The 8,698-nt window shown below is 34.4% G+C and overlaps 2 long non-coding RNA genes across 2 annotated transcripts; both read left to right on the top strand.

The window, feature by feature from the left end:
* Nucleotides 1–313: 313 nt before the first annotated feature.
* LOC146805668 (uncharacterized) lies at nucleotides 314–1,921 on the top strand. The gene is made up of 3 exons (XR_014967872.1): nucleotides 314–422; nucleotides 749–863; nucleotides 1,784–1,921. It is a non-coding gene; the product is annotated as an uncharacterized LOC146805668 (long non-coding RNA).
* A 4,662-nt stretch (nucleotides 1,922–6,583) lies between these two features.
* Nucleotides 6,584–8,291, top strand: LOC146805667 (uncharacterized). The gene is made up of 3 exons (XR_014967488.1): nucleotides 6,584–6,739; nucleotides 7,068–7,182; nucleotides 8,087–8,291. It is a non-coding gene; the product is annotated as an uncharacterized LOC146805667 (long non-coding RNA).
* The last annotated feature ends 407 nt before the right edge of the window (nucleotides 8,292–8,698 follow it).

The following is an 8,698-nucleotide window of genomic DNA, read 5'->3' as shown; positions in this document are numbered from 1 at the left end:
CTTTTATTTATTTTTCTTCTATTTCTATATATAAAATTCTATCTGTTAGATTGCTATTTATTCGTTCTAGACTCTTTATTTTTCATCGTTTATAATAATTAGTTATGAGCCTTATCTATTCGGGGAACATAAGTATAATTCTTCTGTAGCCTGCATATTAGCTATTTTTAGGCATCTGCCTCTGTTTGATCCACAAACAAACGTTTAGACTTGTTCTACGTGATACTTTGTGTCCGTTTTTTGTCTTCATTACCTATTCTATTGAATACTGTTTGTTTCCCAGTACTCTATGGTAACTTTGTTTGGCGCGCGAATTAGCCGAGACGCTTATATAGGACGATATCACATACATACACTTTCAGTGAAGCACTTCTCCCACATCGATCGGAGTTATTCGTATATCTACTCGGAAACAGAACGAGGTACGTTCGCTTGGCACAGAGCCTGGCTAAAACTTTAGTCAATAGATAGTTTATCCCACATTTACTTATTTATATATAATACTATTTTGTCCTTAGGTTCAGGTGGTAATATTTGCATTATCCTCTCCTCCTAAAAACCACTACCGCATTCGTATCTGGCTGCTTGTCGCTACAGAACTTTTAATCTTACCGGGACTTATCAGGAGCCATCCTTAGTGTAAGTTGACTTATAGATATAATTATGGTGATCTATATCCAGTAACATACTCACCATATGAACTAATTAGACGGTCTGGCTTGATTTTTTCATCCCTTTCGTGATATAGCGTACCTATTGACACCTTTGTTGGTATTCCACATTAGAAAGCTGCCCGGAGAAACGACTTAAACAAGATTAGGATACATATAAGCCGATTGATACAAATGAGCAATCACTAAATAGTAAGTATAAATCATTGCTTATATGTCCCCCGTTTTTCTCCTCTGTATACATCTTATTGGGTATTTGTACCCAATTTAATCATCCACAATTCTTTATATGTTTTTACCAACTGTTTATGCAGAAAGTCCTCTATGAACTTGCCCTGTCTCACTACTATTTCGGAGCCATTTATTTTCGAAGTTTCATCTAGAACTCTCGTTTGCAAGAATTCTATACCCATATAGAGCAAGTGAGTAAAATGGAACTTGTTGAGACGGGTATTATGAGACTGCTTATTTTCAGTTCTACATTGTGGTCCGTAGTTATTGATTCTTTTTCCCTCATGTCTCTATTTAATTACAGTTATTCCCTTCACATACTCTTTATTTTCTTATGCTATCTTTCATTTTGTCACGTTAATTGTGTTTATATATCCTTCACTCCACCTTGACATCCTTTGTAGGTTGCAAACTTTGTTTTCCACTACTTTCTATCTTTTTATTCTCTTTTCAATATAAATATATTTTCTCTATTTTTCTTTGTTCCTATATTATGTATAGTATAGGATTGGATATAATGTACAGATGTGTATAACTTGATTTTCATAGGTTACAATCAGTGTATATATCGTTGGTTGATTTTTGATGTGGTATTATGTTTGTGTCTGTTTAGTACTATTTGACAATAATGCATCAATATATGTCTTATAAAACTAGATAATATGATGATTTCTCTTATGTGTTCTTTTTTCTTTTTTCTTGTCAAAATGTAGTATTTAGTACTAACCGCAATAAATGTATTAAATGTATATATGTATACATGTATATATGTGTCTATAAAAATGTAAAAAGACTATAAATACTTAAAATCTAGGTGTATATGTATTATAATTATAAATTTATAACCATCACAATATATGTTGTTTATATATTTTACACAGCTTTAAGCAATAGACGGTTCCCTGACGAAGGCTGCATAGCCGAAACGCGCGTAGTTTTCCATCTACCGCATTGCTTCCATCAACTCTATGTATCTACATTGTTTATATCAATGCTCAAATGATTAATTATATGTAGAAAAAGTAAAAAAAGAATGATGGATAAAAAGTGAAAAAATAAACATTAAATATATATTTTTCTAACTAATATTTGTGTGTGGAAGAAAAAATTCTCCTTTTTTCATAAATTGATGGTGGTGAATGGTTATTCTTTCACTATACACCTAGTCATGTTCACTCACTTGCTATAATTATTTACCTAAATAGCTCTTCTCCCTACACATAGCAAGTTTATCAGTTAAGTAGGGGTCCCCTTTTTTCCAAATAGTAAGTCTCGTAGCCTGTCTATGAGGGGAGTTTCATGTTTGTCTTAAGAATTCTCTGGTATGTGTGTTATCTTAATCAGGATACGGTTAGTACTTATGCTCGCCATTTAACTGATGTGTTATATGTGGTTCGTTATTAATCGATATTTGTTTGTATGAATAATTTCAGTCTATAGATATATGTAATATATATTATTTAAAGTATAATTAATTGCACTGTATATCTGACCCTATGTTATATGATGTACTATATCTTTTGGTCCCTGGTTCTTAGATTTTCTTGATATTTATAATTTTGGTTTATAATTTTTTTCTCTTATTTATCTAGTTTCTTTGAAAGTCTCTTTACCCTTATCTACTTGCCCGTACCCATACTGCAGGTTAATTTTGCCACTCCCTAATCAATATGTCTAATCTGAAAACCTTCGGGTTCTCTGATGATGACTTCGTATCTATGGTAGGAGCTGCCATTAATTTTGACAACAGATCCATGCCCAACACAAACCATAGTGAAGATCTCCAAAAGCTGTTAGCACTTAAAAAGAAAACTAAAAGGATAGAACTCCATGGCCAATTTATGTTGGAATACTTACGGGCTGGAATTATTCCAACTGGACTACAGATTAAGAACATCCCAGGCCTGTTTGTCCAAATTAAAGAGTTTCTGGAAAAATGGTCCCTCATTGCTAACCGATGTTCGAGGGACCTGATGATGCTAATAGTCGAGACGGCTAAGGAAATGTTTCTACAGTTACTTAATGAGATATCAGAACTAGAGAATAAAATAAAATCTATAACGGCGATTGAGGATGCTAAAAAGAAACTTGAGGAATTGGATGCTGAACTGAGTTCTTACAATGATTATCTTATGAAGCGTAAAACAGATAAGCTCAAAAAAGATATAAGAAACTTCAACAAAGAATACATCTATCCATATCTTGCAGATGGCTACTATTCCCAATCTGACCTTTTTGGATCAGATACTAATCTTTATCAACAACAGTATAGATCATTTAATAAAAAAGTTACCACTTTCTCGGACACATCAGACTCCGATAGTAAGAGAATAATATCAACATCTGAAGACAGAGGTAATTGGTATACTCCACGGTTCAACCAAGGCTATCGCCCTTTTTTAGGGAGACGAAATCAGAGCAGAGGCAATTGGCGCCCCCAAATATCAGTCGCATTACCAACAACAGTATCAACCCCAACAACAATATCAACAACAGTATCAACCTCGTGCACAATACCAGACACCATTTCGTGGCCATCAACCAGCAAATCAGAACCAATACCTAGAAACCCGGAATGCTCGGTATTGGAGACAATGAAAGATATCCCTATATTTAATTTAAGTACTTGTATCCTTAGCCAAGCATCCTATTCTCTCCTATCGACAGAACTATCTTTTGTGCCCCATTCGGGCCTTAACAAATTTGAGCTATTCAATGACTTGATGTCCTTTTTTCGAAAGATTAGTCTGAAATGGTTCTTTTCCAACACAGAAAGTGTGGTTCCTGACATTAATCGTTCAGGATTGGCGCCTAAATCAACATTCACCCCCACTTTAGAACAGATTGCCCCAGAGGTGAGTATTTTTGAGCAAGTAGTATTTAACAAACTTACTACTGCTACCAAATATGTTCCAAAAACTCCTTATAATATCTCAGTTGAAGAATACGAAGCCCTCAACTTGTTAAAAAACTCTCCCGAAATAACGATAAAATGCTGTGATAAGGGAGGAGGGATAGCTATATTAGACACAGCAAAGTATACTGACAAAATTGAGGACATGCTGAGGGACAGTAGGTTTTATACTAGAATAACGAGAAATCCTACTCAAACGATAAAAAATAAAATCTATAAATTAACTGCAAAAGCCCTACAACATGGTCACATCTGTGAAAAAGAGTTCAACTATTTGAATATAGATAACCCCAGAATGGGTAGTCTCTATAGCACCCCTAAGGTACATAAGAATGAGGTTGATCCCCCTCTTCGACCAATTGTCACCACTATTGGATCAATTACTGAGCCTATCTCTAAATATCTAGATTTAATATTACGACCATCTATACACAAAATCCCTGGATATGTTCTAGATACTCGCCAGATAATTAACCTTATGGAAGGCACCCCGTTCAATTCCAATAGACAATGGCTTGTCACATTAGATGTGGAAAGTCTGTATTCTAACATACCATGTGATGGAGCTATTGAAGCAGTTGAATGGTTTATTGATCTTTATGATATCGAATGCAACAATGAGTTTATCATCAACTGCTTGAAAATCATTCTCCATGAAAATATTTTTGAATTTCAAGGGGAGCTATATAAACAGATAAAAGGAGTAAGTATGGGCACATCTTGCGCCCCTACAATAGCAAACATCTATATGTCTAAATTCGAACAACAATTTATTTTTAATGAAGTAGCTCCTTTTTTCGAATCTATACTACACTGGTCCCAGTATATAGATGATATTGTGTTCATATGGGATGACAATGAAGATACTTTGGGTGAATTTATCGCTTGGTTGAACCTTTGTGACCCAAATCATAAATTCTCATCCCATATCAGCAATACCCATATTGAGTTTTTGGACATCCTAATAAAGCATGAATATGACCAGTTGTATGTTGATCTGTTTGTAAAACCCACTGCCCGCAACACGTTGTTGCATTACTAAAGCTTTCACCCAACAAAACAAAAAAGCAGCATCCCATTTGGTCAGTTTTTACGCCTTAGGCGTAACTGTACTAAAGTTGAGGATTATGATTTAAAAGCAACTGACATGAAAAAGAAGTTTCTTGATAGAGGTTACCCTCACAGAATTATACGAGAATCGTATAAACGTGCTAGGTTTTATGATCGCCAGCACTTGTTACAAGATAACAGTCGAAAAAAAGAAGCAAACCTGGTATTCGTAACACGTCATTCATTACTGAATGAGCAGACCTGCCAAATTATTTGCTCTAACTGGTATCTACTCAACATTAATAGAACTAAAGTTGATACAGTGGAAAAACCTCTTTTTGCCTACCGGAAAAATAAAAATCTTAAAGATCGCATTGTAAGATCTCGCATGCCTATAAAGAAAAAGCCAATACAGAGAAGTATTGAAGACATGCTACCTATTCAGGGCAACTATAAATGTGGAACATGCATAGTTTGCCCTCTTGCAATTGAATCAAAAGAACTCCTTTTTAATGAACGAACTATCATGGTCAAGGGAATGAGCAACTGTAAGACTAAAAACATTATCGACTTATTAATATGTCCATGCAACAAAGGTTATGTGGGCGAGACGTCTAGATCTCTTAACACCAGACTGACTAAACATAGATCCGCAATCAGAAACAAAAAAATAACCTCCCCTATGGTTTTGCATTCTCTAGAAAATAATCACAATGCGGATAATATTCGCTGGTTTATTTTGGGAAAAAATCGCAAACAAAGAAGGACTCTGCTCTGAAAAAATAAGAAAAAAACGTGAAGTTTTCTGGATATTTTACCTTGATACAGTTAAAAAGGGCCTGAATTTGGAGATACCCTGGGATCAGGCTATCATCTAATCAGATGTTTGGATCTATATATATTGATTTGGTGACACTATCTATAATAGCCTGCCATCTGACTAGAGCAGGCTAATATCTACACTTCTCTTTATGGTTAACCTTGTAGAATGGGTTCATAACTCTCCAGGATTAAGCACTGATATACATCTCTCTCTTTTTATCTAGATGGCATTAGTGTTTTGTTGGACATCTTGTAGAAAGCACATCGTTTATTTTAGATACATGTAATTCTACAGCATAAAAGTAATCTCCTTACATTAAGCATAATTTTGCTCCATTTCAATATGGCGCCGCTTTTGTGCCATACATCATGTTGTCTCCATTGTGGTTACAACGAAGTATATGTATATTCTTTATCAGAGATTCAACAAGTGGTTTGATTACTCACATTTCTATTTTTATACATATATCTACCCATCGCTAAATCGATTCTATCTATTTAATGTGTGGCCCGTCTTCTATGGTTACGCATAGGAATTTGTCATCTTTGCACAACGGACTCCATTCTGTAGTCCGTTATTTATGTCTCAATTGTAGCTTATTCACCGATTGTCATTAAATACGCTTCATCTTTTATTTATTTTTCTTCTATTTCTATATATAAAATTCTATCTGTTAGATTGCTATTTATTCGTTCTAGACTCTTTATTTTTCATCGTTTATAATAATTAGTTATGAGCCTTATCTATTCGGGGAACATACGTATAATTCTTCTGTAGCCTGCATATTAGCTATTTTTAGGCATCTGCCTCTGTTTGATCCACAAACAAACGTTTAGACTTGTTCTACGTGATACTTTGTGTCCGTTTTTTGTCTTCATTACCTATTCTATTGAATACTGTTTGTTTCCCAGTACTCTATGGTAACTTTGTTTGGCGCGCGAATTAGCCGAGACGCTTATATAGGACGATATCACATACATACCCTTTCAGTGAAGCACTTCTCCCACATCGATCGGAGTTATTCGTATATCTACTCGGAAACAGAACGAGGTACGTTCGCTTGGCACAGAGCCTGGCTAAAACTTTAGTCAATAGATAGTTTATCCCACATTTACTTATTTATATACAATACTATTTTGTCCTTAGGTTCAGGTGGTAATATTTGCATTATCCTCTCCTCCTAAAAACCACTACCGCATTCGTATCTGGCTGCTTGTCGCTACAGAACTTTTAATCATACCGGGACTTATCAGGAGCCATCCTTAGTGTAAATTGACTTATAGATATAATTATGGTGATCTATATCCAGTAACATACTCTCACCATATGAACTAATTAGACGGTCTGGCTTGATTTTTTCATCCCTTTCGTGATATAGCGTACCTATTGACACCTTTGTTGGTATTCCACATTGGAAAGCTGCCCGGAGAAACGACTTAAACAAGATTAGGATACATATAAGCCGATTGATACAAATGAGCAATCACTAAATAGTAAGTATAAATCATTGCTTATATGTCCCCCGTTTTTCTCCTCTGTATACATCTTATTGGGTATTTGTACCCAATTTAATCATCCACAATTCTTTATATGTTTTTACGAACTGTTTATGCAGAAAGTCCTCTATGAACTTGCCCTGTCTCACTACTATTTCGGAGCCATTTATTTTCGAAGTTTCATCTAGAACTCTTGTTTGCAAGAATTCTATACCCATATAGAGCAAGTGAGTAAAATGGAACTTGTTGAGACGGGTATTATGAGACTGCTTATTTTCAGTTCTACATTGTGGTCCGTAGTTATTGATTCTTTTTCCCTCATGTCTCTATTTAATTACAGTTATTCCCTTCACATACTCTTTATTTTCTTATGCTATCTTTCATTTTGTCACGTTAATTGTGTTTATATATCCTTCACTCCACCTTGACATCCTTTGTAGGTTGCAAACTTTGTTTTTCACTACTTTCTATCTTTTTATTCTCTTTTCAATATAAATATATTTTCTCTATTTTTCTTTGTTCCTATATTATGTATAGAATAGGATTGGATATAATGTACAGATGTGTATAACTTGATTTTCATAGGTTACAATCAGTGTATATATCGTTGGTTGATTTTTGATGTGGTATTATGTTTGTGTCTGTTTAGTACTATTTGACAATAATGCATCAATATATGTCTTATAAAACTAGATAATATGATGATTTCTCTTATGTGTTCTTTTTTCTTTTTTCTTGTCAAAAAGTAGTATTTAGTACTAACCGCAATAAATGTATTATATGTATATATGTGTCTATAAAAATGTAAAAAGACTATAAATACTTAAAATCTAGGTGTATATGTATTATAATTATAAATTTATAACCATCACAATATATGTTGTTTATATATTTTACACAGCTTTAAGCAATAGACGGTTCCCTGACGAAGGCTGCATAGCCGAAACGCGCGTAGTTTTCCATCTACCGCATTGCTTCCATCAACTCTATGTATCTACATTGTTTATATAAATGCTCAAATGATGAATTATATGTAAAAAAAGTAAAAAAAGAATGATGGATAAAAAGTGAAAAAATAAACATTAAATATATATTTTTCTAACTAATATTTGTGTGTGGAAGAAAAAATTCTCCTTTTTTCATAAATTGATGGTGGTGAATGGTTATTCTTTCACTATACACCTAGTCATGTTCACTCACTTGCTATAATTATTTACCTAAATAGCTCTTCTCCCTACACATAGCAAGTTTATCAGTTAAGTAGGGGTCCCCTTTTTCCAAATAGTTGGACGACAGTCAGCCAGACCTTTTTTAACAATATCTACCTTGTCCCAGGACTCTAGAAAAGACCTGATAATCACTATGTGTAGAAGATTTGAGGGAGGTGGGGAGGCTGGGCAGAATGGCTCAGTGAGTTGAACGACTGCCAAAGACAAACGCGCTAACAAAACGTAGTGATCTGAAAATCACGATTTCTAACACCAGCAAGACTTGCCCTTCCGTCCTTCCTAGG

This window comes from Triturus cristatus, chromosome 8 (assembly GCF_964204655.1).
Source record: "Triturus cristatus chromosome 8, aTriCri1.1, whole genome shotgun sequence".
In the NCBI taxonomy this organism is placed as follows: Eukaryota; Metazoa; Chordata; class Amphibia; order Caudata; family Salamandridae; genus Triturus; species Triturus cristatus.
Note: the sequence above shows the minus strand (reverse complement) of the source record. Positions and strands in the feature narration are given on the sequence as shown.